Source organism: Pezoporus occidentalis, unplaced genomic scaffold (assembly GCF_034315485.1).
Source record: "Pezoporus occidentalis ecotype Australia unplaced genomic scaffold, CSIRO_AGI_Poc_V1 ctg96, whole genome shotgun sequence".
Taxonomy (NCBI): Eukaryota; Metazoa; Chordata; class Aves; order Psittaciformes; family Psittacidae; genus Pezoporus; species Pezoporus occidentalis.
The window spans coordinates 1,383,261-1,405,689 of NW_026916325.1; positions in this window are offsets into that span (position 1 = coordinate 1,383,261).

Sequence of the window (22,429 nt, forward strand, 5' to 3'; positions counted from 1 at the left end):
GCAACCAGCTTTTAGGTAACTGACTGTTGGCATGCAGTTCACTGAACTAACTTTTCTCTCTGTTGACCAGGAAGCTTAGGGCAGCTCTAAGTGTTCAGATATCTGGTAGGGAGAGGACAATGAAACCAGTCAGTACGAAAGTAGTGAAGATTGACTCTGAAATGTTTCTTGTCTTCTAGACTTTGGCACTATTCACAGACCTGAGTTAGGTACCCTGTAAAATTTGGAATGACCTCAACCTGGGATACAATGGGGAAGGGATATTCTTCTTTCCAAAAATCTGTTAATCTGAAAATTTCACATGCCTGTAGGGAGAAAAAGCAAGAGGAATGATGACTGCAGCTCACAATAAGGTGTGCATTGGCAAAGGAGACAAAGATACCTATTCTCCATTGTGTGCTGAGGTATTTAACATTAAATATCTCTTCAAGAACAAAGAGTTCACCAAATTCCCAGTCTTTATTCTGCCCTGGGAGAGGTGGATACAGATTGTGTGGGCTGAAGTGCATGCCTTACTTCCTTCAGAGCAGGTCTTTGAAGCTGGCCTTGCAAAGGTCAATTAACTGGTCCTTGTTCCTCGTGGAACAGAGCAGTGAGGCTGGAGATAGGAACACCTGTACATGTAGGCATCAATGGGGACACTTCTTCATGTTCTTCTTCGACATTTGGCTAGTCTCAGATTACTGGTGCTTCTGCATTCTGCTTAGACCAAAGGCAGGAAATCTTTGGTTTTAGGAGGGGTTTTTAGTTGTTACGTTTAAGTAAGAAAAAGGGAATTTTAATATAATCAGACTAAATGGACGGTCTCCACATAAACTTACTTCTTACAGAAAGTAAGATTTGAAAAGAGCCAAACTAGAAGATCTTCACAAACAACACAAAAAATAGCTTGGTTATAAACTTCACTGATGGCTTTCTGAGACTTCTATGTCATGACTGAGATTATAAAAATCCCAGAAACACATGACTTTACATTTCATTCTCTATTACTCCAAGTATGATTTCATAACAAAAATATAATTTCATGCCACAAAAGTATGCTGTTATTCCCCAAAATCTGTTAGCGTACAATATGCATTAGCTCTGGCCTGAAAAAGCTGTAAGCTACTTTCTTTTCACTCTGCTTGGCTTCATATCTGTTTTGTTGGGATTTTTTTATTTGTTTGTAGTTTTTGGTGGTGTTTTGTTCTGTCCTTTTTTTTTTTCTTTTTTTTTCTCCTCTGCAGCGTCCCCATGGGAATGCCTTCACTTGAATCATCTGAGGTAAATGAAAAGTCAATAGCTCACATTACAAGTAATGGGAGCCACTGACTTGGTTATATAATTTATAAACTTAATTAGCAACTAAACGAAAAATTCTTGGCATTGTGGCACAGGTGAGGGTAAAACTCAGAGAGGCAGAAAATATGGTGATTACATAAAACCCAAAAGTCACATAGCTCAGGATGTATATTTTTTCCATCCCATTTTCCTTTCTGTCGCACAAAGCTGAGGACAGCCTACCCCAGAATTAGTCAGATACAGTCAGAGATGCTGAAGTCATGTGAATTCAGTAAACAAATCTCCAGTTGAAGAAATAAACTTGTTTTATTTAGTAATTGTACTCCTCAGACAAGAGAGCTTTTTGTGGACTTTCTAAATTTAACGCAAACCCAAGATCTCTAATATTTGAGGCTAGTGGAATGCAAGTATGGTGCAATGCTAGTAGCACTACTACACAATGGCTTCTCTGAATCAGTGTAGAGAGAGGGATTCATCTCAGGCTATATAAAATTTAGTTAATTGATCTAAATAAGCCCTTTGAAATCCATCTACCATCAATACTGTAAGAGACATATTTCCAAAAAAAAATTCCTCTGGCTTCTTATCAGATATTTGTTTTAGGATATGATAAATCATAATCTGAATGTACATATTTATCCGTGTAGACTAGAGAGGGACTGAAGACAGCTTGGCTTTCTGTGTTAAAGTTAGGTAAACGCAAAAGCCAATGCAAATCAGTTTTTTATTATCTCTCATGTAATTAATGTTTCGAAATTTTTAACCTTTTATTAATTCTGGGAAAATGATGGACAATTTCTTAATGCCAGGAATGGTAAAATTCTATATTGTTCTAAAAGCTGGTAATTCCTATAATTGGGTTATCTTTTAATATTTGCTTGAAAAATTCAGGGTTTTTAGGGAGGTGTGAGCTTCCTGTATAGAAAGCAATGGAAGATTGCCAGCATTATACGTTCATCTATGTACTCTCAACTTGATATCCATTTCCCCTCCAGCAATTTTCACAATGCTAAAGAAAAACTTACTAGTTTGTAGTTCTGGATTATTGCCAATACAGTTCTTAAGGACAAACAGCAGTTTCCATGCTCCAGTAGTCCCTGATAATAATAGATTTAAGCAAGGTTTTGTTTTTATTACCTTGGAACTTTCTGAAGTCTGTCATCTGACTTTCATACCTTGCAGCTGTTAATCAGTTTGTTTTAGCACTTCTCTGTTAACCTGTTCTCTGACATTGCTCGTGTTTTATTTGTACAGGTCTGGGGAATTTATCTTACCAATACATCCTGGGACTAAACCTGGCATAAAAATACTGCTCTGCTTCTTTATAATCATCTCCATTGAACAGCCATCATAAGAGAGGCAAAGTGAGGACAAGTTTAATGGAAAAGTTATTCACCTGTAAAAAAATAAAGAGTTTTCTTTTTTTAACAAGCATCCAATGGTGGTCTCTAAGCTTGGTCTCTAAGATGAATATTGGCACTAAAAGACAAGGTCTAAGTTTATAACAAGTTTGTGAAAACAGCTTAATGCTCACCAAGATTCAACAAAGCAAATGGATTAGTAGGTATTTAAGAAAAGGGGTAGAGAAGAAAACAGAACCTTCTGGCACTGTAGAAATACATTATGTGCTCACATCTTAAGTACCACACACAATCTGTTTTTCCTGTCTCAGAAAGTCTATATAGTAAAACTGGGAAAAAAACATAGAGGACCATAAAGATGACTAAAAGCATAGGCTGAGACTGGAAAGAAGTTGTCTGGGGGAGAAAGTGATGATGACAGGATATAAGAAAAGCCTTTTAAGATTTTATAGATCCTGAGTGTCATGCAGAAAATCAGAAAGGCTTAGTAGATTCAACTGACTCCAGGTTTCAAAACCAACAAAAGAATATGTTGCTCCATGTGGGGTACAGTTTAGGTGTTAATTAGTTCTCATGGGATATTTTAGATATTAAATTTTACATGGGTTCATGAAGCAGCTAGAAAATACTATGAAAGTTATTGCATATAAGATGCAGGCTCTGTCACAGGCAGTCCTTGATTTACAAATGGCTGGAGTCTGGGAGTAAGCTTTGGGTAAGCTTCAGACTTACTGTGTCTCGAGACTCTTCTGTCAACCACAGGCCAATACCTGTATCTTATACCCAAGTGTTTGCCTTTATTTTTTTTCCAGGTACAATTGCATGGTTATTACATGCAGTTTTTCTACTTCTGTATCTCAAATGTATTATAGATAATATTTAATATTTTTTCCCCTCACTCTTCAGATTTCATTTGCAACTTACATTTGCAATTTGCCTATCATTTACCTAAGTTGCTGTTCCATTATTTTTTTCTAGTAGAGAAATCCATTTGGCTTGAGAATTTTGTTATGCTTGGACCCTAATTACCCTTATCCCCACCTCAGTCTCTATTTTTTGCTTTATTCCATTAAAGAGCATTTTCCGTATCTGTATTGTTGTGGAGAGAAATTAAAGCAGTAACTGGTTCATTTGCTCTGTTTTTGCAGCAGTGCTCTCCACTTTCCTACCAAGTAGAGATTACGGGATTCAAGAGGAATGATTTTATCCTAAATCTGTTCAAAGATTTTGTTTTAATGTTTCATAAAAGTATAGTCATTTAAAACAAACAAATAAAAGCCCATCAACACCCACATTGATCCCAGATGCAGGGTTGGGTTTTTAAAGGTATTTTTGCATTCTGAAGTGAGATTCTTTTCAGATCTAATTAGTGAAATCACTATCACCTTATTTCACTAAATGTCTTCTCCTAAAAATTCCCTTCCACATTGGAGAATTAAGATTTTCTTAAGGTGTGATGTAGTAAGCACTAAGCAATGGAAACATCTATACTCTTTTTAATACAGCGATATGCCATGGAGCTTTCAGGATATTCTCAGCAGGGAGATAATTTCCATTGCTAAGATCTTACTTGGGAAAAAAAGTGTAAGGTATTTCTGTTGGAAGAGGGAAAAATGCTTTTAACTTGAGCAGAACCATGACTTCTTTTCATATGCAACTTCTGTAGAATGCAACGTATGCTTATTGTACTTCCTACCAATTTGTAAGTCATAAACTGCATCTGTGAGTCTACTGCAACTGTAAAGACAATCACTTCTGCAGTGATATTGGGCTAAACTTTGAACTTCAATCTCCCTTGGATGAGATCAAAAACCAGCCTCTGTACCATCAGACTCACAAAATTTGATGTATGATACATTCTTGTTTTTTTTCACCTATTTTTATGGCAGGTTTTTTGTTTGTTCATTTGGGGCGGCATACTGCCAGACCTAGCTATACGACAAGGTAATGTAGCACAAGTCACAGCACTGCAGTATTAGCACTGCAATATTAATTTGAACTTGCTTGAGTTCATCAGTGATTATAGACATTTTTAGTAATAATGTATCTTTTCCCAGTTGTACCTTAGAAGCTTGAGTCATGGCTTCCCCATTTGTCAGGAAAATGGTCACAGTACCAAAGAATTAGGAAACTGTTCTATTACTAGGGATTCTCAGAAACTTCAGGACAGTAGATTTGAACAGAAAACATTAATTTACTGAAATTAAAGGTGCAACCAAGAAAGAATCAGGTTTCCATTTATTAACATCTTTGTTACCCTGTTCTACATATAGTCTGTAGGTAGATCTAGACTAGCCATAGACCCTGGAATCGACTCAATATGATCCTTTATATTATACTATTACTATGAGCACTGGCAGGTCTGTGGTACAAGTGACCTAGAAGTCTCCTAGATAATCATAAGCTTGCAGAATGATTTAGGTTGGAAAGTGCCTTTGGAGGTTATCTGGCATATTTTACTGGTCGAAGGAAGTTGCTCAGTGCCTTGTCTATGCCTAATCCTCCTGCATAGTCTAAGATTTAGGATGGTCTGGAGGTAAGATAGTCAGTCCAGCCAACCTGTTGAGGAGGTAAAAGAGTTTAGTGATACAGATACAAACCATCCACATCAGGTTTCCTCAGAGACAAGAGCCAAGAACCTTCGACAATTTTATTTACAAAATCTATTTGTCCAGTCAGCTAAGTATTCCGTATGCTCAATAAAGATGTATGCATTACGAATGTAACTCATCTCACCTATCTTATAACACTTTCTGTCTCACCTTGCATTCCTTTTCCCCTGTGATATCAAACTAATTTGATTTGAGTGCCAGGAAGGGATAAACTCAGTGGTGAAGCTGCCTCTTCACGACAGGTCACTTTTCCTGATATCTGTGTTAGGGTTTTCATCAAGCATTGGCACTTCATCATCATTAGGATTAACAGTCCAGGAAATAAGTATGCTCTTCCTGAAAAGCATTGTTTCTGGAGATGTCTCTGCTAAGCTCTATATAACCCAGACTTTGAGAGGAAAATTCACCAGCTTGCAAACTTCTATGTGACATTTCAGAAAGCACATTTTACGACCTTTAGTGTTCAGGGGCATTCTTGTGATCTAAAGACTGCTCTGAGAGTTGATTTTCCCAATGTAATCTTTTTCACTGGAGTAGACCAACACCCATCACAAAAATAATGCCGTTTTCTATTTCAATTACACTTTGAGTTTTTTGCTTTTACAGTGTGTTTCTCTCAGCAAAATGACAATACATCAAAAAAAAAAAAAAGAGAATGGAGAAAAGCTACAAACCAGCAAATTATCCAGAGATAAAATTTTCCCTTTGCACAACTGATTAATAAACATGCCATGAATCTGTTGTTCTGTTTGTACTGGATTGTAAAAAAGAAATCACTTTTTTTTCAATATTGGAAAACAAACTGTAAAAATAAATCAGATACATACAGCACATTACCCAAAGGGAAATTCTTCAGGAGAGTATCATTAAAAGTTTGCAACAACAAATAGAGCAAGAGTATAACATTAAAATTGTTACTATAAATAGTATATTTTCCTGACATCTGAAAATACTGATGTTGTCATAGATATAAAGGTGAAAAAAAAGACAAATACTATTATTTTTTTAGACATGAGTATGCAGAGCATAAGAGTCTGAAAGCTGCAACAATCAAGCTATAAAGGTCAAAATTTTAGTCATTTATTTATTTTCAAAATGCCACAGCCCTAACAAATGTCCATAAAATACAGAAAATAAACATTTTTTTCCTTCACAAGCCTGATTTTTAACTTAGTCATTCAACCCTTGCACGCTTTTCACACAATGCAGGACTGAATTGTGTGTGATGTCATTTGGTTTTATAGAATCCGGAAATATAAGGAATTATAGAAAGGCAACTGAACAAACACATAGAGCAGAAATTCATAAAATAAATACTCTGAGTGTCATTTTCAGCTCAGGAAATCCCTAAATTGTTGGTTGCCGGAAGCTGAGAGGTAAGAAAGCTGAGGGGAAAAAAATACTCCATGCTCTTATTGTGTATTTCTCCCCAGGCATCCTTACATTGCTGTTGTACAGGGATTCCCAGTTGGATGTATCTTTAGTGTTGCCCTCTATATTTTATATTCTTATATTCCCATGTGTAGATAAAATTCTTTCATTCTGTGTTGTTGGGAAATAAGAATTGCTACTAATTACTACTATAAAATCTGAAGTATACTAAGAAGTCAGGCCCATGGTAACCTATATCTTCAGGTTTCTAAGTTAAGCTCATTCTTTTTAAAGTACTGACCTTGCTCCTGAAAGCACAGGCTTTGTGCAGATGCACTGCAGCTACATCTATGCCAGCCACTACACCAAATAGTATCAGAAGAGCTTTGTAGTATGGTCTGGTACATTTTGGTTATGAAACAAAGCTGCCGAATGTAAACTGCATCTAGGAATTGTTCCTGACCTGTGCTAACCCTGATCTATTCCCAAGCATTGCTTTGGGAAAAATATCTGGTCCTGGCCAGAGGAGCACTGAAGCCACTCCAACAGCTTGGTGGTGCTGGCAGTTAGCTCCAGGGTCCAGAGCACCAATGCTCTGTTACCATTTAATGTAATTCTACAGACATCTGCATATCTGCCACGTTCAGTAGACAACGAAGTGTATGCACTTGTTTGAAGGCAGTGCATTAAGAACAGTTTGAAAAATACAGATTACATATTGACCATTTTATATGCCCTAAAGACAAGAATGATCACATGCCAATCTTTTCAATTTCTCTAGATTATTTTTTTTTTTTTTATGGAGAGCTGCAGTTAAGCAGTTTGTGACTATCAATTATAATAAAAACAGAAGAAGATGAGCTAGATAATTGAATATGCATTATTAAGAGACTGAAATATAGTGTGGTCGTTACAGTGGGCTGATTCTGTAGGTTAAATTGCTTGATAGCATTTTACAACTAATGATTAATGATAGCAGCCTTTTGCAGGATTTCATTTGTGGAAGCATTGGGGGCTGTTATGTGTTAGCAATACACAGAGCTGTTCCTGCAATGCAGAGAATTTTTGCAGGAAATATCTAAATAATTTCCTTTGTTCAGTACTACTATTGCACAGTAATTGTTCTGTGAGTGGTTGCAAATAATCCGCAATTTTGCTCTTGGACAAATTTGTTCCAAGTTATAATTTATTTAACTACATTTGCTTTTATGTATTTAATGTTTTGGTTTTTTTTTTAAATTCAACAAGCAATTTATAATTTCTGGTTTTGTTTTTTTTTTTCTTACCTGCAAGAGAATGCCAGCAAAGGGGCAGGAAACAATCATGGTTCATCTTTATGCACTGGCAATGTAGTTGTAGGTAAGCAGATTTTTGCTAGGCAGGCCCACTAAAAAAGGACAGAGAACTTCCAGCTCACATGGAAGCTATTCCTAAAGGTCAATGATTGACATTAAAGCATCCTTGTGGCTATGGCTGTCTCAGACCCAGGAATTAATCATAGAATCACAGAGTCATAGCAGGGTTTGGTTTGGAAGGTTAACCCCATGTAGTTCCAACCCCCTGCCATGGGCAGGGACACCTTCCACTAGACCAGACTGGTCAAAGCCCCATCCATCCTGGCCTTGAACACATCCAGAGGGGGCAGCCACAGCTTCTCTGGGCAACCTGATCCAACACCAATCTTACACACATTTTTCATATACGGTCACTTAGGAAGGTTATATTACAAAGTCTCAAAGCGACATGTTTTGGGAACATTTTTTTAATTTTAAAGACAAGAAAGATAAATACCCTGCATACTGTACAAATTTGAATGGTGTTCAAAATGCATCATCATGTAAAACGTTTAAGAAGATAACATCCAAAATGAGCGCAGACTCTGTAGCGACTGACAGTAAACTGTGCTAAAAGAAATTAAAAGACAAGCCCAATAAACTGGGGGTTGGGAAATAAATTGTTTCTGTGCAAGCTGAGGTTACTTCTGGACCAAACACCTTATCCACTAGCATCAAAGAACAGGCTTTGTTGTAACAACAGTTTTTTGGGGAATTACAATTTCAGCAAAGATCATATTTGAACTGTAAGCTGCTTTTTATTTAATTTGATCCACTGTGTCTTCCCCTCCAGACTGATCCACCCTGTTGGATGGGATCACATAATTATTTAACAGTATGGCTGGAAAATATAGTTGAACAGATTGTGGCTATTTCTTATTTACTAGAAGATATGGTTATCTGGGTATCAGTGAGAGTTCCCCATTTGCCCTTTATGTGTGATTAAATAGAATATGTTTGCAGATACTAACAACATTGCAGTCCAGAGGCATTCCCCACTGCAGTTAAAAGAACCAGCTGTCATATCAGGTACAAACTTGTGCAGATATTATCATGCAGTGCTCAGGATGGGTCTGTGCTGCAGTCAGTGCTGTGTCTGTACCTAGTATAGGCATACCTGAACTAGTTTTACTCTGGAGAGAACTGGTAATAATTGCAATAAAATGAAGTGATGTGTGTTTTAAGATTGCTTAGAAACCTGAGTTAATACTCAGGGTCCCCTGTAACATGCTATGCTGCTGAATGATTTTTGTTATTCTGTTAGGCTGGGTAGGGTGTATATATGACAGTAACCGTGTTCTTCTGTAGATAAAGTTATTTAAGGCATGAGCATTTCTTTCAAAGGTTAATATTTCTGGGTATATGGGGGAAGACAAGTTGCCAAAAATGTTTTACTGAAACACTGGGTCTGAGTGCAGCAAAGGTACTACTTTAAAGCAACTGGCAAATTTTTAATGATTATGATAACATATTTGTTATTGACAGCTGCAAAGCACTTGCTAAACCAAACTCTGTAAGTCTGTAAATGCTCTCCAGACTGTTTCCGAAGAGCTGACTTAACATTTTCACTAATATTCAGTTGAATAGCCCTACAGGATGTTTGTTGAGCAAAATCTAAAGTGCGCTCACTCTCTGCATAATAAATCTGCCTATTCACTGTGGAATAATAACATTCTGGTTGCACATCTCAGTGCTTTCTAGAAGAGGAAGCAATGAACTGAAAGTCTGGTAATCAACAAGGAACTGAAGCTTGTAGTTCTGCATTCATCAGCTGTCAGTGGCACAGTGATTATGCTTAGAGTGGGATATCTTCACTGCAGTAGCAACCGCAGCCTCCAGTCAAGACTGGGATGCTTTACAAATACATAATAAACAAATATAGATATAAATATATACATTTTTTTTCCTGAAAGAATTATAAAGTTCTCAGCTGGTAGATATCATACAGTGCCTTATTGACCGAGCTACATTTGAAGTGCTTTGGTAAAAAATGGGCATTGGTCATACTTAGATAGTAACCCACTATTAAAAATCGTCTCAAGTCCTCTTGCTTCTTAGCACTGCTGTCTCCTCTGCTTATGAGCCATACTGCCTGTGGATAGCATTGGGGACAGCTCCTCTTTATGTCCAGAAATCCCTGTTCCTGACTAGGACTGTGCAGCAAACCTGCAGACTCTATCTTCAGTAAGACATTTTTGGCAATATATCTCTCATCTGACCTTGAGCAAAGCCAGATATTTTGTCTATGGAATGAGGTAGGAAACACACCTTCCAATATCTTTGAAATGCAACAACTATGTTAGAAAAAGAGAGGCAAGTACTGTTTCTGAAATCCTAAATGAACTGGAGACTATTGAAAGTTGCCATTGATTCCCACATGGCTAAAAGTGCAGTCTGTGATTATCATGTGTGTGTTCATGAATAACGTGCTTTGTAAGGTAAAACAGCTCTTGGAAATATGCAGACTTTGTCATTTTTTCATTGACCTCAGTGCATATTTGTTTTAGATAGCAAGGATTGGATAAGTACCCTGGGGAGGGAAGTTCTGAAAAATAAACAGCAGTAGTGGTTTGAGTTTGAATACAAAATATCAGAATGGTATTGAATGAATGAAAGGTTTAGAAGGGAGACAAGGATGGCCTGATCAGTACAAATGATAAAAAATTAAAAAAATCATTGCCTGATGGGAGAGAACAGAACAGAGGAGATGGTTCTTAGTACAAAAGACCATCACAATCATTAAGGGAAGGACTGTGGACATTATTAATTACATCAAATGAAGGAACACAAAGCTGAAAAATATAGAGTTCCTGATCTTCTATTATTCATAGCTAATTTGCACAATACATATTTTGTAGCTTCTTATGACTCACAAACACCGATTTTCACATTTTGCAAACAAGAAATGATGCCTGATCAATACTTATTCTAGTCTAGCCAAGCCTCAGCCACAGAAAGACGAAAATACAATATGCGAAAGGCCATAAAGATGGATGATTATTCCAGGAAAATATGACTCAAGTATCAAACACAAATGTTTGCAGTAGATGATTTTTACAGTAACTTGAACAACATGTAGTACTCATTTGAAGTATGTGCACTTCATTAGCAAGTCTACTTGGAATGAAAGTGAAGTGGTTTCATCTTCAGCTTTGATCCAATCTCTGTGTACTTTTTTAGAAGTCAGATTTTTAATGAAATTTTATTTGTTTAATTGAGATTTTGTTCACATTGATTTTTCCAACTCTTATATCATTATTATCTAGTGCATGCATTCTTAATGTTCTAAGTATTGCACAGTTACAAAACATGTAAATGTAAAGGAATAGAATAGGGATAGAATGGGATAGGATAGGATAGGATAGGATAGGATAGGATAGGATAGGATAGGATAGGATAGGATAGGATAGGATAGGATAGGATAGTTAGGGTTGGAAAGGACCTTAAGATCATCTAGTTCCAACACCTTTGCCATGGGCAGGGAAACCTATTTAAACCTGATGTACTACAAAATGGCAATCAGTACCATCAATATCAATATCATCAGTGTTGGAAAAAATTTTGCAAGAATTCTGTTACAGTGAAAGACGTGAAAACTGGATATGACATTCTGTTTTTGTACAGAAATAAATGCATTTGTTATATATATTAATCTATTCAGTGACGTGCAGTGGTGCTGATTCTCCAGTAGGCCTTCTCTTGCTCTGCACCTTTAAAGCACTAATCTCCTGCTTATCACATAGTCATTTATATCTTTCCAAAGTAAGCACAAGTGGAAGAGCCTCACACCTAAACTGAAGTCATAGGCCTCTTTGCACATGTGTAAATAAAGTTTGAGGCAGTCAGCGCTGCCATAAAATTTATGTAATATGAATTCATTCTGGGATAACTCTGCCAGTATCAGGTACATGTGCAAAAGGAGGAAATGAACATTTCTCAGTGCTTGCTGCTCAGTTATATGCAGAAGAAGGAGTAAGGCAACCTTGTAGGCTTAAGTAGATCGTGGCACAGGTTTTGAATGCGTAGCTGACCTGCATGTGAAAAGTGATAGACAAAAAAGCAGCTTTAGGTTATTTGCTCTGTGCAACCAGGCTCACTTTGCAGATGATCTCAGCCTTTCAAGTGCAGCTGGACAAATGTGAAATGTTTCACTGCTGTGTCAATGACTTTGTTGAGCCAGAACAGGAACCAGGACCCTGCTGAGCTACAAGCTCATAGCAAAAGGACTGCCTTCCTCACAGAGTTGTCAGCTTGAGCCTTGAGAGGTGTAGGAAACCATCATTAGGACAAAAGGTAAGAATAAGAACATGATGGATAGCATGAGAAGTGGCAGCCACCACATACCATGCAAGCAGTTATTTAACGGGGTTGAGGATAAGAAAGGAGTTTTCAGGAAGAATCTGAAGAAGCAGCAACTGTCATGAGGGAAGCATCAGCTCTCCCTGGACTTTGCCCTGCTACCTCATGTCCATTTGTATTGCAGATCTCCATAAACATCCATATTTCCATACTGGGGCAAGTCACTTACCATCCCTAGCAGCAATGGGCTGCTATTGTTGACCATTTTAGAAAATGTAGGTATGCTACCTATTCCATTCGCTATGTTTCAAAGCAGCAGCCAGTCCCCAAGGTAAGAGGACAATTGCTGCAATAGCAGAATAGTGTCAGGCATAAAACTGTTAATTTGAAAGAATGCTTTTGCTTATATCAACCTTGAAATACAACCTATGCCTCAAAAGCAACAAGTTTCATAACATCCTTGGTGCATGAGAGGCCTTGATGTGTGTTTTTATAATTTGAGTACAGCAGGTTCAAAATTTTGACCAGGACTTTGCACATCAGTGTAAAAGCAGGAATTTGTACTGGGAATCTAACCGCAAAAGCATTAGAAAGCTTTCCCTCGGCTGATGCATAAAGCAGAGCTTGACAGCTGAAAATGCAGAGACAATGTATTTTGATTCAGAGAAAAGTCCAGGAACAAACTTGCCAACAAAGTTTTCAAGCTGACAAGCAGGTATTCTTTATTGCGGTGCCGGGAGACACGGGGGATAGCTCTTCCTAACATGTGTCTCCCCATTGCCACACAAGCCGTCCTTTTATAGCCACTGGGCATACATACATACTCATGAGGCTACATATGGATTACATAATTTTCCAGAAAGTTCCCCGCATGCATACAGAATTGTGGTGGTGGTCTCTGAGGGTCGTTTACTTCCTCCAACAATCTTAGAATCATAGAATCATAGAGTCATTGAATCGCTAGGGTTGGAAAGGACCTTAAGATCATCTAGTCCCAACCCCCCTGCCGTGGGCAGGGACATCTTACGCTAAATCATATCACCCAAGGCTTCGTCCAACCTGGTCTTGAACACTGCCAGGGATGGAGCATTCGCAACCTCCCTGGGCAACCCATTCCAGTGCCTCACCACCCTCACAGGAAAGAATTTCCTTCTTATATCCAACTTAAACTTCCCCTGTTTAAGTTTTAACCCGTTATCCCTTGTCCTATCACTACAGTCCCTAATGAAGAGTCCCTCCCCAGCATCCTATAGGCCCCCTTCAGATACTGGAAGGCTGCTATGAGGTCTCCACGCAGCCTAATCTTCTCCAGGCTGAACAGCCCCAACTTCCTCAGCCTGTCTTCATATGGGAGGTGCTCCAGTCCCCTGATCATCCTCGTGGCCCTTCTCTGGACTTGTGCCAACAGTTCCCTGTCCTTTTTATGTTGAGGACACCAGAACTGCACATAATACTCCAGGTGAGGTCTCACAAGAGCAGAGTAAAGGGGCAGGATCACCTCCTTTGACCTGCTGGTCACGCTCCTTTTGATGCAACCCAGGATACGGTTGGCTTTCTGGGCTGCAAGCGCACACTGCCTGCTCATGTTCATTTTCTCATCAACCAACACCCCCAAGTCCTTCTCCGCAGGGCTGCTCTGAATCTCTTCTCTGCCCAACCTGTAGCTGTGCCTGGGATTGCTCCGACCCAGGTGTAGGACCTTGCACTTGTCATGGTTAAACTTCATGAGGTTGGCATCAGCCCAATCTTCATCACTTCTGGCAGCCTTTGAAGCATAATAATCCTCCTATCCTCCTACTTATCAGTTAGTTTAACTGTAGCCTATCCTGGACACCTGCAGTTCCCAGATACTCCCCATCCTGTGTCCTGTTCTTCTAAACTGTTTTTTTCTTAAAACTATGTCAACTCTAACAATTTATCTTATGAGAATTCTCAGTATGTTCTCTGGCTGCACTCTATTTTTCTATGTATCATGCACCTCTAGTAATTTTCCATTGCTACTGTTACAAAGCCTTCAAACTTAACATTACTTAAAACTAATTCGAAAGATTTCTATATTCCATTTTGTGATTTTGTGCCCCCCCCTTGTCTCAAATTTGAGATGAAAATGGACTGACAGATTTATACAAGAAGTTCCTACTGTTTTATAGACTTTAATCTTAGATATTGCTCAGCTACTAAAATACACCCCTTCATCTCTCCTGCTTTCAGAAGTCTTCAATAATCCTCTTTCTTTATTCCAACAGCCCAAAGGTCAGAACCCTTGCTCATACAGACTTTCTGCTACCTGAGGAGGTTTGAATCTACATTATAACTTAGGACAGCACCAGTAAGTCCTATGAAATGAATGTTCCTATTCTCCTATGGGCAATATTTTATGTGCCATAAATCAGAAAGTGCCTCCTGGAGTCAAGCTGTGTTTTTGCACTATCAAAATCTCATTTATTGCTGCTTGCATATTTTGCACTGCGGAAACAAACACTTTAGAGGAATTCTGCTGCAAAAAGCAACCCTTCAGCATTTCAGTGAATCTTCTATGTCATGATTTGACCAAGAAATGTCCATTTAAAGATGAAGTCCCTCTGACTGATGAAATCACTGAGCCACAACTTGCTGGAAGGTGTCAAGGCATAAGAGGAAAGTTTCAACATCTACTTGTTCTATTTTTCATGTGACTTCTTAAGCATTCTCAGCCATACTCAGAGACAGTCTTCAACCCCATGAAACTTGTTTTTTATAAATTATTTCATGTTGTGTCACACAGGATTGTGTTGAAAAAAATATTATTCAAGCCATATTTGAAAATTTGCCCCATATTTGAGTAACAGAACCAGTCAAAATATTCTAAATTGGCCTTAAGCCACTATTAGAGGTATAAAATTTACTGCTGTATCATCTTGATAGTAGAATCTCTTAGATTAGTTTCTGATAGCCTGGCTGCATACCTGGAAATCTCATGTGACCAGGATGGTGCATGTGAACCTAACTTTACCTGTCTTACAGTTAAGCACCTAGTCTAAGCTCTCTGGTTATTTTAGAAGTCAGTTACTAATGGAGTAAAATGTACTCTTTCATGAGGGAAGGGTATTATGAAGCTAAAATGAAGAACACTGAGATTTCTATTTCTGTCCACTGGGTAAAGGAAAAGCTAAACAACTCTCTAGATTAGATGCACACATTTTCAGATACTAATGCTGAGTGAGATGAATTTATTCTAAGTGGAAAATAGTTTTGGTTAGCATTTTCAGAGAAGGCTCATATTTTCCACAATTATATATTCTGCATAGCATGCATATGAAATATAAAGACTAATAAAACCCTATTCAGAAAGAAACTTCCTGACCACAATGCTTTGACATGAAATAACTGTGTCAAAGTCCAAAATGAATATTTTCTGGTTTGAAAATTTGCTCTGACAGTTCACTGGGATTTTGCAACTGAACTATGACAGTTTGCATTCTATACAGTCTATAGGTTTTATAGTATTTGATAGTTGACAGTATTTAGCTAGTTTGGATATTTTCCCATTAGCATTTAGTAAAAATGAGTGGTTTGTTGGTTTTACTGTCATTTCCCTTTGACAGCTCTGCGGTATGAAAAAAGGTAAGACATTTTTCCAACAAAGCGCTGAAGAAACTGAAGCCATTTATGTTCCTTTTTTTTTCCCACAAATTATTTATAATTAAACTTTATGAGAACCATGAGTAAATATGAATGCACATTTATACAGTGTTTTTCAAATTAAACCATATGAAGGCTAAATCACATCTAGCAGTGATAGTCTATATTTGCTATGGGGCTTTCAAAGGTTTTGTAAACTGTAATGAGTGATCCTATATTACACTATATTGCATATAGCTCATATACAATGCAATGCTTCCACCTCTTCTGTGAGTTACAGCATATCTCAAAGGCTGATACTGGTTGATAATCTGTTAATATATTCTATGCCAAAATATTCAGATGGGCTGTGAGAGAAGTAGCCAGCTGCCTGAAGTCCTATGGCTCTTGTATGGCAGCACATTACTGCAATGAGAAACTTCAGAATAGTGTTCAGGTTGGCTCAGGAAGCAGACGCATACTATATCTAATGCTTGTTGGCCTTCTTCTGAATGACTGTGCTTTGGTGCATGTGCAAACTGGCCCGTTGTGGCAGAGTAAAATACTTAAAATCAGTTGAGGAAAACTGAGGCATCCATTGTTTGTATCACTAAGCTAATTTTTGGTAAAGAAGAATAGATGTGACTTCAGTATTTGGTTGTGAATGAAACGTGAGCTTTTTTTTAGCAGTTAGTGACAGCAAACACAGTCACTCTATTTGCATTTCTTGCTGTTCTTACTTTTCCTTTGTCCAGGAGCCACTTCTTCAGTTTTCTTTTTCTGGAAGCAATAGTAGATGCAAAATAAGCACCTTCTATTTAACGTTTTCAATGTATTAAAAATTTTATTATTGTCTAATATCATCTTTATAATAACAAATGCAGTATAATTAAACATTAAACTGCTGAGGACAAATTTGTGACAGAACAAAATAATTTATTCAGGCAGTTTTCTTCTTGTCTATGCTGATTTGTCTTTCACTGTCACGCTGTGGTGTAGATTAGTGGGAAAAAGGACTCCACCTGGGTCCTTCAAGTAGATCAAAGAGTTCCTCCTTGCTTGGTAAAATGGAAGGTTCACCCCTTCTCTTCCCCTTTTCATAACACTATGGCCAATGTTATTGCTTCCTAGCAACATTCAACTTTTAATTTGTCATCACAGAAGAACTGTAACATCTTTCACAGCTTCTGTGCTATATCCCCTTATCCTCACCTTCTGCTTGAAAATACTTAGGCATAAAAAAGTGTGCTTATTCAAAGGAATCCAACTTTCACAGAGTACTTAACCATCCCATCGTAAACACAACTAAAACCAGAGACCACACAGCTAGCTGAGGTGTCTCTCCAGGTATGGTAGAAATAAGTCCTAAAAAAATCAAAGTTCACCTACACTGTAGTAAAATAGCTTAAACATCAGTGATGTTTCCACTTGAATTCATGCCTTCATGGGTCCCTAATGCAAAGGGAAAGAGTTGTTGTGGATGAAAATTTGATAGAAGCATCTTGACTTCTATTTGCTGCATGAAATAAAATTTCCAGTGACACAGGCTGACACAAGTCCAGCACTTCAATGGAATTGCACCAAGAGGTCTAAGTTGAGAATTTAAGCCCTTTTATTTTCCCTGTTTTGTGCATAACATGCTCTTCCTAGGAAACTCATAGCCTGCTATTTACCAGTGGGACAGCAGCTAAAACTAACAAACTCTCTAGTCTAAAAAAGGATAAAAACTTCTACACTGACCGCTTGGTAGCTGTGTTTTTTATCTGGATATTTTTGCTGTTCTATGTCAAAAAATCTTGAAAGGCTTGGCCCATATAAGTGACAATTTATGTGCAACATTTCAGTTTCAGTGGTAAAATCAAGTTTTAGCTCAAAAATTAAATAAAATATCATAAATTATCACCCACCCTCCCAACAAATGTTTCCCTTCCATCATGGAGATGAAAAGTGAATTAATAGTCTTTGACAACTTGTATATCTAGTTTTGAGCTGATGCAGCCTTAAATGGCTGAGTTTTTGAGCTCTGAAAAATGGACTTTGTAATGGAAATACTGATATACTATAGCTATGCTACTGGGCAGGGGAGGAAAATACTGTAATTACTAGTACATAAATACTGTTCTACTATTGCCTTGACAGATCAAACCCAGACATATCAAATATAAACATGTATATTTCAAAAGCCCAAAGCTACATCCTAGCTGGTGGATACAATATGAGGTGTCTTTTTATCCTTGCCATGTTCCCTTTCTTGTCACACCCTCATGTCTTCCCTCAAATGCTTAAGTGGAGCGTGCAAGGTTGCCAATTTCTAAAGCAACAAAGTTTCTTAGGAAGTTATATTTGGCCTCCCTGAAACTGGATGACACTGACTGCAGAGGAGAGTGGAAAAACATGAAAGTGCAGCACCTGGAAAGGAAAAAAAAATAACAGGAAAAAATAAACAAGGAAAGCAGTTGATAGAGGAGGAGAAAAGGGCAGGGAATGAGCTTGTAAAGAAAACAGTGAAGGGATTGAGAAGTTCAGAACAGTGCAGTGATAGAGGTGAGTTACAGGGATTTGGGTTCATTGGTAGAGAAGGAAAGGTGGAAGAGAGTCGAAAGTGACAGAACTGATTTGTTATTTCCCACCATTTAGTTTTCCCACTAAAAGAAGGGAGGGGCCATTTCCACCCAGAACTGCTAACACAGGGAAACACAGGGAAACATATCTCCTAAGACAGAGAAAACATTGTTTTCCCCTTGAAATCCATAATCCAAACTTGTCCAAGTAGAGGAAAAACATCATAGTAAGTTTTGTGAACGCTAAGTAAGAATATGCATCCACAACATAACATTATGAGTGGGATGTGTTTTAAAATTAGTCATGCAAATGTAATGAAAACTTATTAGATTGACAATCTACTTTTCAGCATGAAGAGTCCTTTTGTAAATTATTGTTTATTATTTATGGAAGGCTCTTGACCCCAGAGATGGGAATAACTGCAAAAAATATCAAAGCTCTGTCTTAAAAAGCATGTGATTTGTCTTGCAGTAGAGGTTTTAGTGTGTGTTTGGTTTTGTTGGTTTTCGTTTTTTATTTTGTGCCAATTTAATCCCTTTGTAATTGTAATAAAGTAATTAATTTAGTCTCTTGATTTTCAGTCAAAACCTGGAGAGTTTCTTCATGTATCAGCATAAAACAACATGCATCTCAGCAGTCATAGGGAAGTCTCCACAGGTGCTCAGGCTTACGTCAAATGGTCATTAGAAAGTCAGGACACATTACCGAAGGTTGGCTGGCAATGAAAAAAACTCCAAGGGAATTTGGGTTAGATGAAAGTCAAAGTAAGAGCATTGTGTTAGGTTTCTCCTTTTTGGCAAAGTTTCTGCTGAATATTTGTATCAATAAAAAGTTAAAACAAATGAGTGCACTGTAAATGATTGCAGTTCCCCAAAGTGTAATTATCACTCTTTCTAGTGAGTGGATTTTTGTTTTCTTTTGTAAAGCCAAAGATTGTATCGTACATAACAGAAAGTCAAGGTCATCAGTACATGAATAGTAATTATAAGCCTTGGAAAGAGATGGATTACATTAGACATGACAACATGAATCAGAGCCATAGCCTTTTCTGGGAGATATAAAATGACCTATTTCTTACTCTAGGTGCCTCTCTCCAAAATGTTAGTTAGAAGTCCATTGAATCCCAAAAGACAATATAATTTAAATTGACAAATATCTTACATTTCAAAAGAAAAAATACTGTCTCTTGACTATCAAAGAATGAATGTTGAAATATTAGCCCAAATATTAGAAATTAAAATGAGCTCCTTATCCATGTTCAATTAGCATCAATCATGTACATTAGCATCAATGTCCCACCAGAGCTAAGTCACAAACCTCAAAATATTGGAAATCTGAGCTCTTCATAGTGAAAACAGATGTTAAAACATACTTTAGCTTCACAAACATGCTTCTATGATTTTAGATTAGTTCTAGTGGAAAAAGACCTGGGGGTCTCCATCTAGTGTTTGGGTTAGCTCTTTGGAAAGTGACCTGGGTGTCCTGGTGGACAGTGAGCTCAGTATGAGTGAATAATGTGCTGCTGCCTCAAAGAAATCCAGCAAGATGCTGTGCTGCATCAACAAGAGCATCACCAGCAGACATAAAAAGTCATTATTCCACTCTATTCAGTGCATGCTAGGCCACACCTGGAATGCTGTGTTCAGTTTGGGTCCCCACTATACAAAAAGGATGTGCACAGTCTGAAGAGGGTCCAGAGATGTGCAACGAGGACAATCAACAGACTGAGAAGCTTGCCATTTAAGGAAGAACTGGGTTTGTTCAGCCTTGAGAAGTCTCAGGGGAGACCTTATCACCATGTTCCAGTATTTAAAGGGTAACATGCTGGTTTGGGCTGGGGTAGAGTTAATTTTCTTCATAGTAGCTGCACTGGGGCTGTTTTGCATTTGTGCTGAAAACAGTGTTGATAATTCAGGGATCTTTTCGTTATTGCTGAGCAGCACTTATACAGAGTTAAAGCCTTTTCTGCTTCTCACACCATCCCACCAGTGAGCAGGCTGGGGGTGCAGAAGGACTTGTGAGGGGACACACCTGGCCCCAACTGACCCAAAGAATACCCTTTAGCATATGGTGTCATCCTCAGCCTATAAAGCTGAGGAAAGAAGATGGAAGGAGGTATGTTTGGAGTTACAACTTTTGTCTTTCCAAGCAGCCATTATGCATGATGGAGCTCTGCTTTCCTGGAGATGGCTGAACTCCTGCCTGCTGATAGGAAGTGGTGAATGAATTCCTTGTTTTGCTTTGCTTGCATGCATGGCTTTTGCTTTTTGCTTTACCTCTTAAACTGTCTTTATCTCAACCCACAAGTTTTTTCACTTTTACCCTTCTTATTCTCTCTCCCATTCAACTCTGAGAGGAGTGAAGGGTTTAGTTGCCAGCTGGGGTTAAACCATGACTGGAGGCTACAAAGATGTTGGAGACTTTTTTTCCAAGGAGTTCCCTTCCAACCTGCTAGTCTATGATTGATGATTCTATGATTGTAAAGTAGAATTAAACAAATGTTTTGACCTTAAAACCTTGAACATTATGGGTTTTGTTACATGATTGCATGTGATTTCATGTTTTAAAATGATAATTTTCTAATGTTTGTAATATTAATGACTTGTAAAAGTAGTGGTTTAATATATAGAAATGAAATACGTAAACTAATGAAAATATCTTAAACTCAACCATTTAAATTATGTATAAAGAAAAGTTAGCAGAATTAAGCTTTTCTTCTAAGAAAGACTTAACATGTTTTCTATGTAAGATAGCAATTTGGGAAGAAATACATCTTGTAGTGAAATTTGTTCTAGAATAAAAATGCCCATATATGGTTTTCAATTGATTTCAGCAGAAGAAAGGGTGGTCTGTGAATCACAGGAGCAGTGAGAGATAATGTTGCCCCTCTGAGCTTTGTGTGTCTGTATGAAGAAAAGAAAGACAGAAAACCATGGGATGCCAATTGACAAAGTCTGGCTTCTGTCATTAGCAAGGATTATGGGAGGCATGATCCTTGGGAGGCACTCTGGAAGGACAAAAGAATCCAGGAATACAGGACATTCTTCAAGAAGGAAATCTTAATAGTTCAGGGGCAAGCTGTTCCCATGTGCTGAAAGATGAGCCAGCGGGGAAGACCGGCCTGGCTGAATAGAATGCTTTGGCTGGAACTTAGGAAAAAGGGCCAGGCAGCTCAGGAGGACTACAAGAATGTCATGGTGTTCTGTGGAGAGAAAATTAGAAGGCCATAAACTTAGCTAGAAGTTAATCAGGTTACTGCCATAAAAGACAATAAAGTATGTTTCTATAAATACATTAACAATAAAAGGAGAGCTAAGGAGAATCTCCATCCTTTATGTGATAGAGGGGGAAACAATAACAAAAGATGAGAAAAAGACTGAGGCACTTAATACCTTCTTTGTCTCAGTCTTTACGAGCAAGACCAGTTGTTCTCAGGATACCCAGCCTCCTGAGTTGGAAGACAGGTATGAACATTAGAGTAAAGCCTTCATAATACAAGGAGAAATGTACATAATCCAGAGACCTGCTATACCACTTAGACACACATGAACCTATGGGGCTGGAGGAGATCCACCAAGGGTACAGAGGGAACTGACGGAAGTGCTCACCAAGCCACTTTCAATAATTTATCAGCAGTCCTGGATAAACAGAGAGGTCCCATCTTGCTGGATATTAGTAAATGTGATGCCCATCTACAAGAAGAGTTGGAAGGAGGATCTGGGGAAGTACAGGCCAGTCAGCCTGACCTTAGTGTCAGGGAAGGTTTTGGAGCAGCTCATCCTGACTGTCATGACACAGCACATACAGGACAACCAGGCTATCAGGCCCAGCCAGCATGGCTCTATGAAAGACAGTATCTGCTTGACTAAACTGATCTGCTTCTATGACCCATTTAGTGGCTGAGGGAAAGGCTGTGGATGTTGTCTACCTAGACTTCAGTATAGCCTTTGACACCATTTCCTACAGCATTCTCCTGAAGAAACTGGCTGCTCATGGCTTGGATTGGGGT